The following is an 18,589-nucleotide window of genomic DNA, read 5'->3' as shown; positions in this document are numbered from 1 at the left end:
TTGTTATACTATATATATGTTTCTATTCTTGTTTGAGGTATTATGTTTATGTAACTCATTTAAAATTGTAATGGATAATTAAAAATAGATTAATAATTAGTCATCTATGATAATCATATTTGTAGCCATGTTAGTTAAGTCTTCTAGGTATACATAGATATATTTCAGATAGATAGGTAATCTTCAAACACTTCATAGACCTGGAGAATATGACATTTAAATAACTTAGAATTCTGTTGACGTGAGACACAATTGCTCCTGGCTGCACCAATTTGATCCCGAGAGAATGTTGGGCTTCTAAGACATTTCCATTGGGAAGTTTGTCTTCTTGGCACAAAATGGCCTACTGGGCAAAGAACTGCCCTTGCCTTGATGGCTGACAGTACAAATGCAATGCTGTCCTTTCTGGACAAGCGGGACACAAGGAAAGCGACCACTGTACTCTGCCAAGACAGGGTAAGATGGTCTTTCAGAAATCCTGCTTCTGAAAATGGTCTGTCAGATACTCTAGGCCTGTAGCCAATTTGAATGCACCAACAATACTGAGAAACATTAGGTGACTGTCCAGGCTGCCAGCTGTCTTGGTCTACTCTTGCAAGATTCCCGAAAGTTGCTTGCATCCATCTACCATTTCTCAGGGACCATTATGTTCCTTCTCAGGTCTTTGATGTGGTTGAAAACTAGATAGTTGTAATTTCCTCAGTTATGATAAAAGATAAGTTAGCTATAAAACCTTAAACTCACAAATATAAGATAGATAAGACATCTTCTTTAATATTGTAACTATAATTCTTGCTCGGTAATTGTCTTGTTATATGTAATTTTACCATGTTAAAGTTAAAACCTTCCTTTTTAAAAAAAGAAGAAAAGGGGAAGTGCTGTGGATATTGCTCTATATATAAATAAAACACTGGTTGGCAAGTGGCCAGGCGGGAAGTAGGTGGGACAAGGAGAGAGGAGAATTCTGGGAAGCGGAAGGCTGAGGGGAGAGACACTGCAGCCACCGCCAGGAGAAGAGCATGTAAAGACGCTGAGAAGCCACCAGCCACGTGGCAAGGTATAGATTTATAAAAATGGGTTAATTTAAGATAAAAGAACAGTTAGCAAGAAGCCTGCCACGGCCATACAGTTTATAAGTGATATAAGCGTCTGAGTGATTATTTTATAAGTGGATTGTGGGACTGCGGGGCTTGGGGAACCTGGAGAGAAGCCCTCCAGCTACAGGACATTGTGGAATGCTTTTATCAAATATTCAATCCCAACTTCACAAGCTTTAACAAGGAGAGAATAAATACTCCTCCCCCTTCACATTTTAAATCATGCTCTCTTTGTGATCCTAATTTACACTCTGAGGGCATTTCTGCTTCCCAGAGGCACTCTGATTACCAACTACCTAAAAAACCTATGGGTAGATGCCAATATACATTAACAAAAACAACAAAACAGAAAAATTGAATAGAAGGACCAAATGTCTTTTTTACTTCTGAAAGATGTTATGCTTGTTACTATTTACAGGATGCTGATACACCACTTTGGATTCCAGACTATTCTCATGCATCTCTTCAGATGTCCTCTGTCAAAATGATAGCAACACATTTTTTATGTTGGATTACCTTTTTTGTACTATAAAATATTTTTGGACACTTACCATTAATTTTGTTGTTCCTCTTGGTTTGTTTTTAATTTAAGTTTCTGTTTCCAGTCCTCTACAAAAAATTAAGACTTCCTCTTTGCATACTCCTTCCTGACATTCACAAGCTCCAACTTAAAAAAAAAGGCCAGAAAGTAGTGTCGTACACCTTTAATGCTCCCACTTGGGAGGCAGAGCCAGGAGGATCTCTGTGAATTCCAGGCCAGGCTGGTACAGAGCAAAATCCAGGACAGGCACCAAAGCTAAACAGAGAAAGCCTGCCTCAAATAACCAAAGGAAGAAAGGAGGGGATGATTGGAACCATGTGACTTCTTTGGGGGACAGGTCCAGAAAATAGCATGAACATATTCTTGTTGTGGCAAGTCCCTTGAGAGTAAAACCCATTTTCCTAGCCAGTAGATGGTTCACTGCACAGTTCTGGACATAATGACCCAAAGAACATATTTGCTACCTGTGCACACTGCTTTCTTTATACAAACCATATTGTTGGCTGCTCTAGATTCACTGTCTCAGAGTCATGGATAAAATATCTATTGCAAGACAAAAACATTCCTCTGATGGAGCTCCTCTGGGTGGGCATTGTTGAAATATACATGCACCTGATTCAGTCACTAACAATGTGATGTTTCAATTGTGATCATGTATTCATGATTCTCTGAACAGGGTGCTGGCTTGCCAACACACTTTGTGACTAGTCTGAAAGAGTCACAGTAATTCATGACAATACAAATTTTCATAACTGTTCTGGAGAGAGTGATTCTAATCACAAGTGTCTAGGAGAAATGCTAACTCTGCATTTACAATTTCATATTCCCCAAGAAACAGAGCACACTCAACTGGGATTCTGTATAATCCTTAGGGACAGGCCATTGTGGAATGCTTTCATCAAATGTTAAAACCACAACTTCACAAGCCTTAACAAGGAGAGTATAAATATTTCTCCCCCTTCACAATTTAAATCATGCTCTCTTTGTATTTAATTAGCTTAATTTAGACTTAGAGGACATTTCTACTTCCCAGAGACACTCTAATTACTAATCTAATTACCTACAAACCTGTGGTTAGATGGAAATGTATTTTAACCAAAAGAAAAAGACCAGATGTCCTTTTGACTACCAGTAGAGATTATGCTTGTATCTTTCTGCAGTATGCTGATACATCACCCTGGTTTCCAGACTGTTTTATTAGGCAATTCGTCAGGTTCTCAATTTCCACCTCTGCCCCTATTGAACCATAGGCATTTATGGTATGGAAACTATTGTTAATCTCCTTTCTCATTCTACATGCTTAATTACTGCCCTGATTTTCTATCATTGGAACTATAACTGTCTTTACTATGGCCTTTGTACAACAAGTACATATTGCTGATCATATTAATACACTGTCTTGAAATGTTTCTCTTGCTCTTTTTACTTAAGAAGCTATTGATGAGGGCCTTGTGAATAGGGTTAATGCACTGGAGAAAGCTGTCTTATACATAGGTACACAGATTCAACCTATTGAAATGAGACCTACTTCAATTTGTCATACAAAATATACATGGTTTTGTGCTACACCATTGTCTTACAATGGTTCTCATTATCCATGGGAACAAATTCAGGCTCATATGAGATGAATATGGAATAGTTCTAATCTAGATATAAGTATTCATTTCTCCGTGAGCAAATTCCAATTATTTCTCATGCACATTTCCTGGTGTGCTCTCCCAAAAAGATTGCATCTCATTTTTAAAATTCCATTACCTCTTTTGTACTACAAATTGTTTTTGGACATTTATCATTAATCTGGCTGTTGCTCTTGGTTTAATTTTAATCTTAATTCTTCTGTTTCCAATCCTCTACAAAAAAATTAAGATTTTCCCTTTGCATAGTCCTTCCTGATGTTTGTTAGTTCCAATTACAAAAAAAAAGGAGATGCCAGGACCATGAGACTTCTTTGGAGGACAAAGCCTGAGAATAGTATAAACAAATTCATATTGCAAGGCCCATGAGAATACAACTCATTTTGAAAAGTCAGTGGATAGTTCCCTGCATAATTCTCAGCATGACCCCAGGCGCCTATCTATGTGCTACCTGGTCACCCTACTTTCTCTATCCAAAGCAATTGCTCACTGCCTTTAGTTTCACTTCCTCAGAGCTACTGATAAAGTAGCTATTGTAAGATTAAAAGATCCCCCTGAAAACTGTCTTCTGTGTGAGCCAGAGGGGATGCTGTTAACTATATACATTATGCCTGATTCAGCTCCAAAGCCTTTGTTATTTTAAGTGTGACCATGAATTCAGAATTCTCAAGGTCAAGATGTTGCTTTTTCAATGTTCCTTGTAATTAGGCTAAAAGAGTCAGAGCAGTTCATGACAAAACAAACTTGCATGACAGTTCTGGAGATAATGATTCTAACATCAGGAATCTAGGAAGAATGGTAATGAAAAGATATCAAGAGTTTGAGAAGAGTCTAGGAACATGGAATGAAGCAGAATCATAGAAATCCACAATGCCCACATTTCTAATAGCTTTGCCAAGACTGTGAAAATTTGAGAGGAGGCAGACATGATAAAAAGCATAAGCGGTGCCGACTATTAAGAGAAAGCTTTTAAGTTATGAAGTTTGTAGGATGATAAGAAAAAACCTGGTATATCCCCCAAAGGACATTGCTGTGGGATGTTCTGTATGTCCTGTGGGAGCCCGTTCTCGGGTTCCTCATGGCTTTACCCAGCAGGTCCACAAAGAGGAAGTTTGGGACCACAGGCCTGAGTGCAGGTGTTTGAGATGATCTATACTTGGCTGTGCTGTGGGATGGTCTGTATGTCAACTTGCTCGGATTAGTCAATAAATAAAACCTGATTGGCCGTGGCTAGGCAGGAAGTATAGGCAGAACTAACAGAGAGGAGAAATAAAAGAAAAGGAAGGCAGAAGGAGACACTGCCAGCCACCACCAGGATAAGCAGCATGTAAAGATACCAGTAAGCCACGAGTGATGTGGCAAGGTATAGATTTATGGAAATGGATTAATTTAAGATATAAAAACAGTTAGCAAGAAGCCTGCCACGGCCATACGGTTTGTAAGCAATATAAATCTCTGAGTTTACTTGTTTGGGTCTGAGCAGCTGTGGGACATGTGGGTGACAAAGATTTGTCCTGACTGTGGGCCAGGCAGGAAAACTCTAGCTACAAATGGTGCCCAATGTGTTGGCAAGAGTTTGTACCTAAAACCTGAGAAAAGAATTTAAAATGGAGCTAAAAACAGCTTCCTTATTGTTTCTCTCAAATGAGCAGCAGCTGCTGGTTGTAGCTACTTGTGCATTCCTAGTGAGTGCACTCAATTTGCCTTATGGCGGGAATGAGGCCTCTGCAAGTGGCACATTAAGCTGCATGGTGGATTTAGCCTTGCTAGTACAAAACAAAACAGGTTTCTGGGCTACACACTGCTCGGATAAAAGCATAGACCCACGATAGCTCCCAGAGCTGGTCTTAAAGGAACCACCACCATTTTGGGAAGTTGAGGTGGGCGGAGTCTGCAGCCATAGCACCGATTGAGTCTTACAAATGCTGCAGTTTAAAGCAATAGATTAACAATAAGACAGATTCAGATGGAATAAGACTTTAAATGCTTTACAATGTGTGTAAAAATGTACATAGGCTTGGAAGAGAGAGGAAAAGGAACATAGACAGTTGTATAAAGAAATAGAAAGTTTTAAAAAAATAAAGTCTTTAATGAGAAAGTAAAAGTAATGTAAAAATAAGCCATGTAAAGATGATGGATATCATACAGAGAGTCTGTATTATAATGTCTTTGGGATTTTTAACTGCAGAAAGACATTTGATTGTAAAGACTGCTCACTTAAATCAATGTGTATATTTTAAAGGTATTTCAGTTTCGAAATCTATGTCTAAGGATGTGTTGCTTTGGAAAGGAGACTCTGGTTTTGTTCCCACAAAAAGCCAAAGGCTATGGATTTGTTCCAGATTAAGACACATCAGGTTTGACCAGCCAAGACCCACTGAAAGGTCTCTGATGACACCACGGCACAGATGATCCAACATCCAGAATGGTTTGAAGGCAACTGGCTCAGACAATACAGCCTTATGGACTACTCCATAATCCTAACATTTCTTTGTATCCCCATAAGATACAGCACCCCCCTCCAACAGGAAGTAGTAAGAGAATCTATGCCCAAATTCCCAAATTATATGTAATTTTACTTTGCTAAGGTTAAAACCTTCCTTTTTTTAAAAAAAATAAAGGGGGGGCACACCAGTCCAACTTGGCCCCAGACTTCCCTTCTGAACCAGAGGTGAGTATCTGGGCACAGCCAGGACCCAATCTCTGGGCACCAGCCACTCAGGGAAGACCTGCCCAACTTGGCCCCAGGTTCTGGCCCCCAGGCAGGTCCCCTTCTTTCCCCACCAGGCGGGATCCCCTTTTCCAAGCACCTCGGCAGCCCCTGCAATCTCCATGCCCTGCACCCACACCCATCTGCCTGAGACCCTGCCACTTCCCGAGACTTAGAGACCGGCCCCCGACCCCCATCCTGCCCCTGACTTCCCTTCTGGACCAGAGAGGTGAGTATCCAGGCCCAACCCGGACCCCATCCCTGGGCACCAGCCACTCAGGGAAGACCTGCCCAATTTGGCCCCATGTTTTGGCGACCGGGCAGGTCCCCTTCTAGCCCCACCAGGAGGGATCCACTTTTCCAAGCCCCCCGGCACCCCCTGCAATCTCCACACCCTGTCCTCACGACCATCTGCCCGAGACCCCAGCCACTTCCTGGGACTTAGAGACTGGCCCCCAGCTCCTATCCTGCCCTGGACTTCCCTTCTGGACAAGAGAAAGCTCCCATCTTGCCCTGGACTTCCCTTCTGGACAAGAGCGCACATTTTACCCCGGACTTCCTGTCTGGACAAACCTCCCATCCTGCCACAGACTTCAGTCCAGAAAAGAGCTTCCATCATGCCCCGAAGTTTCCATTTGGACAAGAGAGCTCCCATCTGGACAAGAGAGAGAGAATTCCTGAATCTGTCAGCTCTGTCTGAACCAGGTGCACTGATAAGATCAAGAATGAACCACAAAGAGATGGGCCGACTTCAAGGCAGAAGTACACACAACAAAATGAAGAGCAATACAGCATCACCAGAACCTAGCATGCCTCCAACATCTAGACCTGAACATCAAAAATTGGACAAAGCAGAAGAAAACAGCCTTATGAATAACATCATGAAGAAGGTAGAGGCTTGTGTAGAGTAAAAGTCAGAAAAAATGGGAAGAACGCTGTAAACAACTAGAGGAAAGGGCAAACAAATTAGAAGAAAACAATAAAGTCCTGGAAGAAAACAAAAAAGTACTGGAAGAAAACAATAAATTACTGAAAGAAAATCATGAAAAAGCAATGAAACAAATAAAAGAAACAGTCCAAGACCTGAAAAGAGAAATAGAAAAAATAAAGAAGACACAAACAGAGGGAATGCTGGAAATAGAAAAACTGAGTAAAAGATCAGGAACTTCAGATGCAAGTATAACCAACAGAAGGCAAGAGATGGAAGAAAGGATCTCTGGCATTGGAGATACAATAGAAAAAATAGATTCATCAGTCAAAAAAAAACACTAAAGCCAACAAAGTCATGAACCAAAAAGCCCAAGAAATTTGGGACACCATGAAAAGACCAAACCTACAAATAATAGGGATAGAAGAAGGTGAAGAATACCAACTCAAAGGCACAGAAAATATATTCAACAAAATCATAGAAGAAAACTTTCCCAACTTAAAGAAGGAAATGCCTATGAAGATCAAGAAGCCTATAGAACACCAAACAGACTAGACCCCCAAAAAAAGTCCCCTCGCCACATAATAATTAAACAACTAAACGTACAGAATAATGAAAGAATATTAAGAGCAGCAAAGGAAAAAAGCCAAGTAACCTATAAAGGCAAACCCATCAGAATAACACCCGATTTCTCAATGGAGACTTTGAAAGCCAGAAGGACCTGAACAGATGTAATGCAGACACTAAGAGACCATGGATGTCAGCCCAGACTAATATACCTAGCAAAACTTTCAATCATCATAGACAGAAGGAACAAGATATTCCAAGACAAAGCCAGATTTAAACAATACCTATCCACAAACCCAGCCCTACAGAAAGCATTAAGAGGAAAATTTCAGCCGAAGGAAGTCAGATACACACTAGAAAACACAGGCAATAGATAAAGCCACAGCAGTAAACTCCAAAGAAGAGAAGTACACACACACTACCACCAAAAAACAGGAATGAACAATCACTGGTCATTAATATCCCTTAATATCAATGAGTGCTGGGATTAAAGGCGTGTGCCACCACCTCACAGCAAAAATATGTTTTTAAAAGTTACCCATTCGAAAAAAGAGGCCAGTCGGTGGTGGCACATGCCTTTAATCCCAGCATTTGCGATGCAGAGCCAGGTGGATCTCTGTGAGTTTGAGGCCAGCCTGGGCTACCAAGTGAGTCCCAGGAAAGGCACAAAACTACACACAGAAATCCTGTCTCAGAAAAAAAAAAATGTTACCCTGATGAACAAGTTTTCAATGATGCAATCTGGTTTGTTTGCAACTTAAATATAGTGATTCACATTATTTAAACTCCATTTTTTTCTGGAAATTTTACATCTTATAAACTATAAATGACTGATTACTGATAAATGACAAGATACAAGGCATACATCATGTGATGTCTTTCACTTTATACAAATATACATTAGACCTGGAATAAGAAGAGTCATAAACGTTGTTCCCAAAGAATTATTTATCAGTTATGACATGTTGATAAAATGTAGAGGAATGGGTCCTCATAAATGTGCAGTAGTCACACAATACAGAGTTTCAGGTGAAAGAATATAGGGCAGCTTATGAAAATTGATGAACTGTGAAGGGCTGAGTACAGAAAATCTTTAGGTATGTGTGTTAAATTAGATGTGAGGACAGGTTGTACAGAACATGTTACAGCAGAGAGTTGAACAATGTTTGTATATTTAACATAAACTTTATATAATTGATTTCTTGGGTAAGTACTTGATTAACTGAAATCTGACATTAGCCTACAATTAAAAAATATATTGGTCTCTGTTCTACTCAAATACATAGCTCAATATGCAATTAATAAAGAGAGTAATTCCTTCCTGTCAAAATTATATTAATTTTTTAATATGTGCTTTTCTTCATAGAAATAGCATACATGAACTGTAAGCTTGATGAATCCAGGAAACCTATCAAGGGCATAAAAACACATAGAACTATATGAAATCAAGTGATGTTATAATGTTAAAGCAATGCAGTGTTGAAGAGGTGAAAAATACATACACATCTTTTTCATCTCTTATTTAGTATAGAGAACACAATATTTTCTTATGAATTCAACTTTCTAATTTAGAGAAATTTGTAAATAATATTAGAATTGAGAGAAGAAAATTGGATCATCAATAAAAGAAATCAAAACATATAAAATTTGAAATCACTATTTTATCTGTGACAACTATAACTTTGGTGGTAGACAAGATGGAAGACTTCTGTATAATTAATAAAAACATGGACTATGCTGTAAAATTGACTTTTCCTTTAAAATGTCCTTTGTTCCTAACATGATGAAGCACATTTCTATGTGGTCTGAACAAAATAATATGGCACTTGGGGACAAAGATGCAACCTAGGAGACCTGCACTGGAAGTCAAAATAGAGAAGACTTCCATGACCACAGTGATTTTCCCCTTGGTGCTGTGGTAGACAGGAAGGAAGGTGACCCACACACTGAAGAACACCAACATGCTGAAACTGATGAACTTGGCTTCATTGAATGTGTCAGGCAGGTTCCTGGACAGGTAAGCCATAGTGTAGCTCCCAAGTGCCATGGAGCAGAGGTAAGCCAGGACAGAATGAAAGGCAATGGTGGAGCCCTTGTTGCATAAAATAATTATGTGTCCATGTTCAGTGTAAGCATCTGAGTCAATAAAGGGAGGAGAGGTGCTCACCCAAATTCCACAGAGGACAAGTTGTATAAGAGTGCAGACAGGAATGATAAGATTAGTAGACCTGGATATCATTATCCACCTTATCATTCTTCTTGGAAATGTGACCTTGAAAGCCAGAACCACAGTAACAGTTTTGGCCAAGACTGTGGAGTGAGCCACTGTGAATAAAACTGCAAATGTGTATTGCTGCAGGATACAGGTTGCTGTATTGGGATGGCCAATGAAGAGCAATGGACAGAGAAAACAGAAGATCAGAGTGATGAGCAGAATGTAAGAGAGAGTCTGATTGTTGGCCTTGACAATGGGAGTGTGGTGGTACTTTATAAAGACACCAAGAACACCAGTTGTTAGGGCAGAGAAGCCCAGGGCCAAGTAGGTGAGTGTCAATCCCAAAGGGTCTTCATAAGACAAAAATGTCACTGCTTTCTGGAGGCATTCATTCTGCTCTGTGTTTGCATATTGACTTTCTGGACACCTCACACAATGATCCACATCTACTGAGGAATTAAAGTTATTGTGAGTCTCTGCACAGGTTCTCATTTGATCTCAAGCCACTTCCCAGCACCAGCTCTCTGGCAGTTGCCCACATTTACTTTTCATGTTTGAGACTCAAGTAAACAAGTTTTCAATAGTGATGATTACCATTCAATAGTGGTGATTACCCAATGATATCTAATCAACCATTCCACATCGATACTGACAAGTCTGTACTTTTCACCATTATATTTAAAAATGTTTTCAATTAAGTGATAATTTGTATTTTTTCTTTATATTGTCTTAAATTATTGAATTAAATTACATAAACCTAACTTGATCCTATAATCACCTCTTTCTGTATTCCCTTGTGTGACTTTTTCATGTGAGTTAAGTAAAAATTACATGCTTTGGTATATCTTTCTTTTAATGTTTTTCTCAATCCTAATATCAAAACTTACCTATTTACATTGAATTTATTGAATTCTTCAAACTGTTCAATCTCTGATAATTCTTGTGGGAATGAGAATCATTAGATTCTTGAAAGATGGAAAAAATCCCCTTGTGAATCTGTTTAATCATTCCCAGGGAGAAAATATCTGTTGAACAGATAGATATGAAACTCTGGGTTTAGTTTTAGTTGATCATGGGATAAGTTCTGTGATACTTTATCATTTATAATTTGTATGTTTTATCTTGAATTGAAGATATAAATGTCAATCTATTTATTACATATTTTCATTAAAATATTTCTATTTCATACAATTAAAATACTTGATATTTTTGCAAAGTGAAATTTGCAACTTAATTGGTGTTGAAAATTTTAATTAAAAATTTATTGAATTCATCTTTTTGCTAGAGTCTGTAGCATCCTTTATTCCATTACCAGCATTTTATTTGTTTCTTCCAGATGTGCCTTCCTGTTGTGCTCATACTCCCAAGGCAATTTGTCTCTACTATATTTCATGTGTTTATTTATAATGGTTTCTAGCAAATGATGAATGATTCATCTGTGCAACTCCACATATTATTTTGTAAATGCACAGGGTACATAAGTCATGATACACATTAAATAAGGATTTAAATATGATTTTTAAAATATAGATACACCTCACTCTATAGGATTTGAGGTTTAGGATTCATTATTTTGAAATATTTAGCATTTATGTTGTATATTATTCTTTCTTACTTGTAATAATTTAAAGTATCTACTTAAACTACAAACATCTAGGTTTTGATATTGATGTTTTTAGTTTTCTCCAATGAATAAAATTAGCATGTTCATGAACTTACCATGGCCCTAATGTACACAGAGTACCTATATGCACATTAAGTCTTTGATGATCTGTATAGTCGGTCTCATTATGAATGGTTTAAATTTGGCAAATTAAAGCCACCAAATAATTTGCAAGTTTCTGTCTTTATGAAATAAAGTTAAAACATCTGTGTATTCAGGAAAAATATTGTTACTCAATTAATATATGAAAAATTCTCACTAGACATTAATGTTGAAGAATCCTCATTAGTTTCCTCTCCATATTCAACATTGAGTTTGTGTGTGCTTTGAACATTCAGTGTTCTCAATTGTCTCATGCCTATTTTCTTGTCTTTGGATATATTCTGACATAAAGTTCCTCTACTTTGTCCACCTATTCCTGAAAAAGAGAGTCCTTCAAATTTAGTGTCCTGCCTTGTTAAAAGACCAAAGGTTTGCATTTATGCATCACTTATTCACAACAGTATCATTACAGAAGTCATGATGTGCCATTTCACCTAGTTGTCACAAGGCATCATCCCATAATTTACCATCATACCCATAAAATACCTCTATGTTTAATGATGCTTCCATTAACTTGTTTAAAATAGAATCAATTGTATACAATGAATCAGTGAGTACTTATTACATTATTTAGCTTATGTTAATCAAATTAACACAGAAGTTATACAAATCTAGACTCAAATTCCTGAGACATAGCAACTATTGATTTAAGATAATTGTGTTCAATAAAAGATTCTCATAATAGTTATTGACATACTTCCCTAGTGGTTATATTCTGGTTCACGACATGTTTTAGATATTAAATACCTATGTTACTGAAGCACATCCCACTCCATGGAAGTTAAGGAGCTTGAAGTTTTAGTACTCATATGGATGGAGGATGGAGGAAAAAGGGGAAGAAAAATACCCTTTAAGGGAATGTTGAAAGTTATTTATACTACAAATCAAAAAGATGAAGGTAGATAAATGGTTCTGTGGTTCAGGATACTATTTCTCTTAAGGAGGACCTAGTTTCAGTTGCAAGCGCCCACAAAAATATCAATGTTATCTGTGCCTCCACCTCCAGGAGTTCTGAAACCCTCTTCTAACTTTCATATGCACTAAGCATGTACATGTGCACATACATGCATGCAGGCCAAACACTCACAGATAAAACAAAAAGAAAAAGAATCTAAAACAATATATTAGAACATATCCACAGGTAAATCAAATATGATCATTCTGATCACATCTGATAAACCTAGAACCATGACTTAAATTATGCAATGAGTGGCATAAGGGTCTGATCTTTAAATATCTGCCAATCATGAACTAAATATGCTTTGAAATGCAAGAAAATTCAGTATTTATAATGTGTGTTTTTGCATGTGCATGTGTGTGTGCCTATGCAAGTGTGTGCATGTGTACGTGTGTGCGTGTCTGTGTGTGTGTGTGTGTGTGTGTGTGTGTGTGTGTGTGTGTGTGTGTGTATGTGTGTGTGTGTGTTAAATGCCATGGTGAAATAAAGCTGACTATTCTGTGACTGGTAAATTTGTTCTCTGAAAGGAACAATGGCTCCAGTGGATCAAATACATGAATCAAGTATGAGATTCAATGGCCTGAGCACCATTTAAAATGTGATGGCGCATGCCTTTAATCCCAGCACTCGGGAGGCAGAGGCAGGCAGATCTCTGTGAGTTCGAGGCCAGCTTGGTCTACAAAGCGAGTTCTAGGAAAGGCAAAGCTACATAGAGAAACCCTGTCTCAAAAAATAAAATGTTTTAAAATGATGATAATATGAACCAAATTATTTTTACTTATAAGTGAAAAAACCACAGGACTTATCCCTACTTTTCCTTCCCAGAACTTAATCAGCTTAGAAATTGCAGAACACTGTGGAGAGGTGGGGAATACACCAGTTAGACTGACACTTACCTGTCTCATTGGAAATCTCATTGTCTGGACAACGAGTACAATCATAGCAGCAGGCAGCCTTGCCCTCCTGGGGTGATTTCCTGAATCCAGGAACACAGCTCTCACTGCACACAGAGTGAGGAAGCTGGGAATTAAATAGTGAAAAGGAAATACTCAGGAGTGTATAGTTTTAAAACAAAAAATATTATTTCTTAATATTGGACAATGAAATGGCAAGTTTTTATAATTATTCTTTGCACATTCTTGTTTTGATGCTTCTAATTTCAATATAGTATATACATGAAGATCAATGTGTTTAAATAATGGTCTAGAGATAATAGAAATCTGAACAATTGTGAAAATATAAGAGGTTGGGCAAAATAAGAAGTTTGCTAACTGAGTACACGTTTCAATGGGCAACTGTAATGCCATCCTCTTCTTGTTGTATACTTCATGACTGCTCGAGTGAGAGTATCATTGTTTCCCAAGTCATGCTTAATTCACATTTGTTTACTAGACAGGACTCAGAGTTAGTATATAAACTTCTCTCTGTGACTTTCTTTGAGAGATGATCTACATTAAGGTATTTGAAGTGGGAAGACATATTCAATAATTAGGTATTCCATTTCATTGGATGTAGTTAAGGACAGAAAAAAATGAAAAAAGTATGAGAAGAGAGTGTTCACATCTCTCTACTTTCTGACTGAAGATACAACATGACTCACTTTCTCACATTCCTGCCAACATGATTGCCTGAATCATTATGAACTGCTCACACCAAGTGTGAACTATATAAGTCATTTGTTTTAAGTAATGTCAGCCTATTCATTTTTTGTTTTTTGTTTTTTGTTTTTGGTTGTTTGACAAATTGTTTCTTTTTTCATCAGGAAGATAAGTAATTAACCCATGTACATGAGCCCTCCATGCTACAGTGCATTGCCAGATGCCTGAAAGCAAAATGATCATGTCCTGATATTTCCTAATCTGGGAGTCAAATTACTACTCATGACAGGTGGTTTCAGGTCAGGAAAGAAAACTTAATAAATAGACACTGTATTTATTATTGGGAAATGTGTCCAAAGATAAAAGTATGGAAAAACAATCAATCACATGCTGTATAAGGCAACAAAAACTTTCTCAAATGTCAGTAGTTTGGGGCATACAGATGGGCATTCAGTAAGGAACCAACAATCTTACATCCACAAACACATCTCTATTGACATAAGGATCAAAACAATGAGATAAGATCCAGCCCACCTCTGCAAATCTTAAACCCCACTGTATCATATGGTCAGACAGAAACAGTTCTTGGCCCTGTGGAGCATTTGGAGAAAATGTTCCAACTTTTATCTTTTGTCTGAGACCATCTGGAAAATTCCAGAGGTTGAGAATATCATATTCTGCATCTAATCTCCTTTGTGAATCCAAAACCATAAGTTTTTCAGCACCATTTTTGAAATGGATATTCTTGAGATAAGGATGTAGCTAAAAGAAATGCAGAACTTTATGATTAATTTATTCCCACAAAGGCTCAACAGAATCCAATGAAGGTATAGGTCTCAGTGACCCAAATCCCTGACATTAATTGCAAGCTATACCAAGCTATCAACATTTTAATGGATGAAGAATTAAAATGAATATATCATGTTTCTAGACTGTTATTTGAAAAGATAGAATTCACACACACTTATACAATAACAAGTAGACAAACAAAAATATTTACTCCATGAATGTTGATTCATGCAAATACCAAAACCTTGAAATTCAAATATTTAAGTAATCTACTCAAAGTTTCAAGGTGTAATTTGGGGTGTTTAATTCCAAAATGTAATAAAATGGTCAGTTAAGACTTTCACACATAGATTCAGAATTTAAACTTTAAGGATGTAATAGCATTTGACATTTTAGGATCTAATTCTCCTATTTCTGTTCTGAAATATGCTTAAATTAATGGGGTTTCAATTGAGGATAGCAAGATTCTGATGTTAATTGTAACACAAAATAAATGATGAGATACATACATTTATATTCTTATTACCACCCATTAATCGTGAACAATAACACACGTGTCCACAAAGACTTCTAGATGATAAATTTTATACAGTCTCTCAGGTGCTTTTTTGTATAAAACCTGCCACTGTATACAATCATGTAGTGTGTTCCTTAGAAACCTCCCTATGTCACAGGGCTATGTATAAAATATACAGGAAGAGAAATTACCTCCCAAGGGTAGGTATTTACCGCCCCATTGCTATGATGCAGGATTTCTACTTGTTTGACAGTCATCTCATGGAGACTGTGAGCCACAGCATATACAGAATTATATACATTGTAACTCTCTTCACTCATGTCCATTTCCAAAGCATTTCCAGGCAAGATTTCCAAAGAAGCATTGGGTAGACAGTTAACCAAACTTTTACAATCAGGTCCAGAAAAAGAGCAATTGAAATATGTGTTCCAAAGAAGAGCAAGGATATGATCTCCTGGATATTTGGAAGGCTTGTATGTCTGGATAAACTTCCTAAAATCAGGAATCTCAGCATGGGGATGTGCAAAAATGAGACTACCATGGAATGGATCAAATATGAAATAAGGAACATCAGTAGTTACATCCCATTGTGACTTTATGATCCAGACTTCCAAGCATTGAATGTATACTTATATATATTATTATACCATATAAAGATTTAGTGACATCATAAATGATAACCACATTTGCAGATGATTTCAGGATCTGTGGATGCATTGTTCTGGATTTAAAGTCAGAGTTCATCCAGTTGAATGGAATCATTTCTACAAAAGCTATACACACTCTGTTTCTATCCATCTCTCCTCTCAAGTTGGATAGAATCTCAGCTGCATTGTGGTCATCTATGAGAACCAGTCCCACCCAGGTCCAGCTGAAATGAACCATCAAAATCACAATGCCATGTGACAGAAATGTGTCCCTGGGTGCTGTCTGGTAGAGAGAAGAAAATTGGCCTCTGTCACTTAGGATAGTGTCAAATCGCCCAAAAGTAATCTAAAGAAAATTTCAGATAGGAAACAAGAGTGAAAAGATTGACATAGAATACAGTCTTAAACCTAAGGTGACACTTTGGATTGGTATAAACTAACTTATGCTCATGGTATTTTAAACTCCCATCCTTTCTCTGAAGACATTTATGAAGAATTTGTCACAAGAAACAGAGTTTTCTAAATACTGACTATAAGCTCCACCCTCTTTCTCTTCTCTCTCGTAAGCAAAGTATATAAGGACATATAAACAAATGCCTGATTTATTCTCCAATAGATGAAAGCCACAGGCTTACTTCTTCACATTTGAAAACACCTGAAATGTCTCCAGTTTAATATGAGTTTCTTGTTGTCTCACAGCCATGTCCCTCACCTGTGGATATTTGTAAAGATTCAGTAGTCTCCCAATTTGTATAGACGTTTCCCATGATGTTCCTGTAAGTAAGGCAGCAGGTTTGTTCTCCCTTCTACATGTGTAATTGGGGATATTTATTCTCATTCCTATGAGGAAAAGTAAAGTTTCCCGCATAATATCCAGGTGATTGTTTATTACATTATATAGCTCAAATCCTAGAGATGTGTTGGGTAGGATATGAGTGTTCCTGTTGATCTCCTCAATGGCAAATATGAAGGCCAAAGTAAACTGGTAGCTCCTCAATTTGAACCTGGAGAGAAAGATTGCCAATACTTATGATGGGGACACACATCATATCTTTTGGTAAGATGTTGGGCCACATCCTCATGATATAGTAACAATGGCCTTTATACTGTCACTATTATATATCTACAAACAATTTTTTGTCATCAATTTAATTGTTATAGTTTTAATGTCATGGTATATATGGTTAGTGATGTTTTAATTAACTAAAAGCCTCAGGTGTATCTAAAATTTCTGGCCTGGAACATTAACCTGGACTGATATAAACCTTGGAATCTCTAGTATGGGAAAGCACAAACATAATTCTTTGATGCTTTAGTGAAATAACCAGGAAAGGGACACTTACATCCTTTAAGGTTCCCCTGTTCTGTACAAAAAAAACTTCAAGGCTTCCACACCACATTCACTCTGTCTGTATATAGATGGAGACTGCAGCCTTTCAGTTCTTCTGATTAAAGATCAATGATGCTTATGGGGATGTCTGCCTGTGTCACATGCATCAACCCCAAGCAATCTTGGATATGAACCTGGCAGGGGTTATAGCTTCCCACACCCATGCACATCTCTTCCTCTCTCCCATTGCCATCTCCCCTCTCCTTTCTAAGAGCCATATAATGAAGAGCAGAATGTGCATGAGTTTGAATGTATTGAGTTTCCTGTATTTTAACAGCCTACAGTCATGACTTAAATCCTCTTGGGTACTTTGTGCTACTTGTTTTATTTTCCTCTGTTGCCTGCCTCTTTCTTTATTCTTTCACTATGTTCTTACCTCCCACACAAAGTGAATTACACAACAGCTTTGAAAGCCCTGATAATAGATGAAATTATATTACTCTGAAGCTGAGTTCATTTTGAAAAGAAAATATGACCTGGTTTATTGAACACATGACTTGAGGATCTTCATTAAATGGGAGCAACTATATAACTTGGCTACTAACATTGCTAATGGTATGATAAAGAATGCATATGTCATGTGACTTCTACACCATCTTGGTACATGTGACCACTTTGGACAGTCCAAAATGGTGGCCACTGTGTCACAGTCCCACAGTGACTAACTCTGTTTCATCACACTCTCATCAGAAATAGCTTATTTATTTTCTGTAAGTATCCCTCATGAATTCATGGGTTCTCTATGGAGAACATTGATAAGAAGGAAACTTGGTGTCATTGAGAGAGAAGAGACAGATTTTACTTAAGGTCTCCCCATTGATAGAATATTCTCACAGTACATAGGAAATGTATTTGATAAACCTCCTATGTCTCATGGTCTGTTCGTTTGGATACTAATCACAACAAAAGGAGTTATCATTGTGTATTCATTTGGCAAAGGGTGGAGCTGCAATGGCTAACTTTGGTTATCTACATCACTATGTATAATCTGAACCTTAGAGGTAGCGAAACAGTCTTTTAATCCAGTTATTTAAGACATGTATGTAATCTGGAACTTTAGGCAGGAAGACACACATTTAATGCAGTTCATATATGATGGAAGCCTATATAAGGACACGAGAGAAGGAAACTTTGATTTCTGTCTGCTTGCTACCACCTCACTACCAAGTCCATTCTTTCACTGGAATTACATCTCCTGGATTCCAGAATATATATCATGATATGTGGCTTTGA

General features: G+C 37.5%; 1 pseudogene; it reads right to left on the bottom strand.

Annotated features, from left to right (window-relative positions):
* Positions 1-9,209: 9,209 nt before the first annotated feature.
* LOC143270422 (vomeronasal type-2 receptor 116-like) overlaps positions 9,210-18,589 on the bottom strand; it is a 78,172-nt pseudogene continuing 68,792 nt past the window's right edge.

This window comes from Peromyscus maniculatus, chromosome 23 (assembly GCF_049852395.1).
Source record: "Peromyscus maniculatus bairdii isolate BWxNUB_F1_BW_parent chromosome 23, HU_Pman_BW_mat_3.1, whole genome shotgun sequence".
In the NCBI taxonomy this organism is placed as follows: Eukaryota; Metazoa; Chordata; class Mammalia; order Rodentia; family Cricetidae; genus Peromyscus; species Peromyscus maniculatus.
The sequence above is the reverse complement of the archived record's forward strand: the minus strand, read 5'-3'. Positions and strand labels throughout refer to the sequence as shown.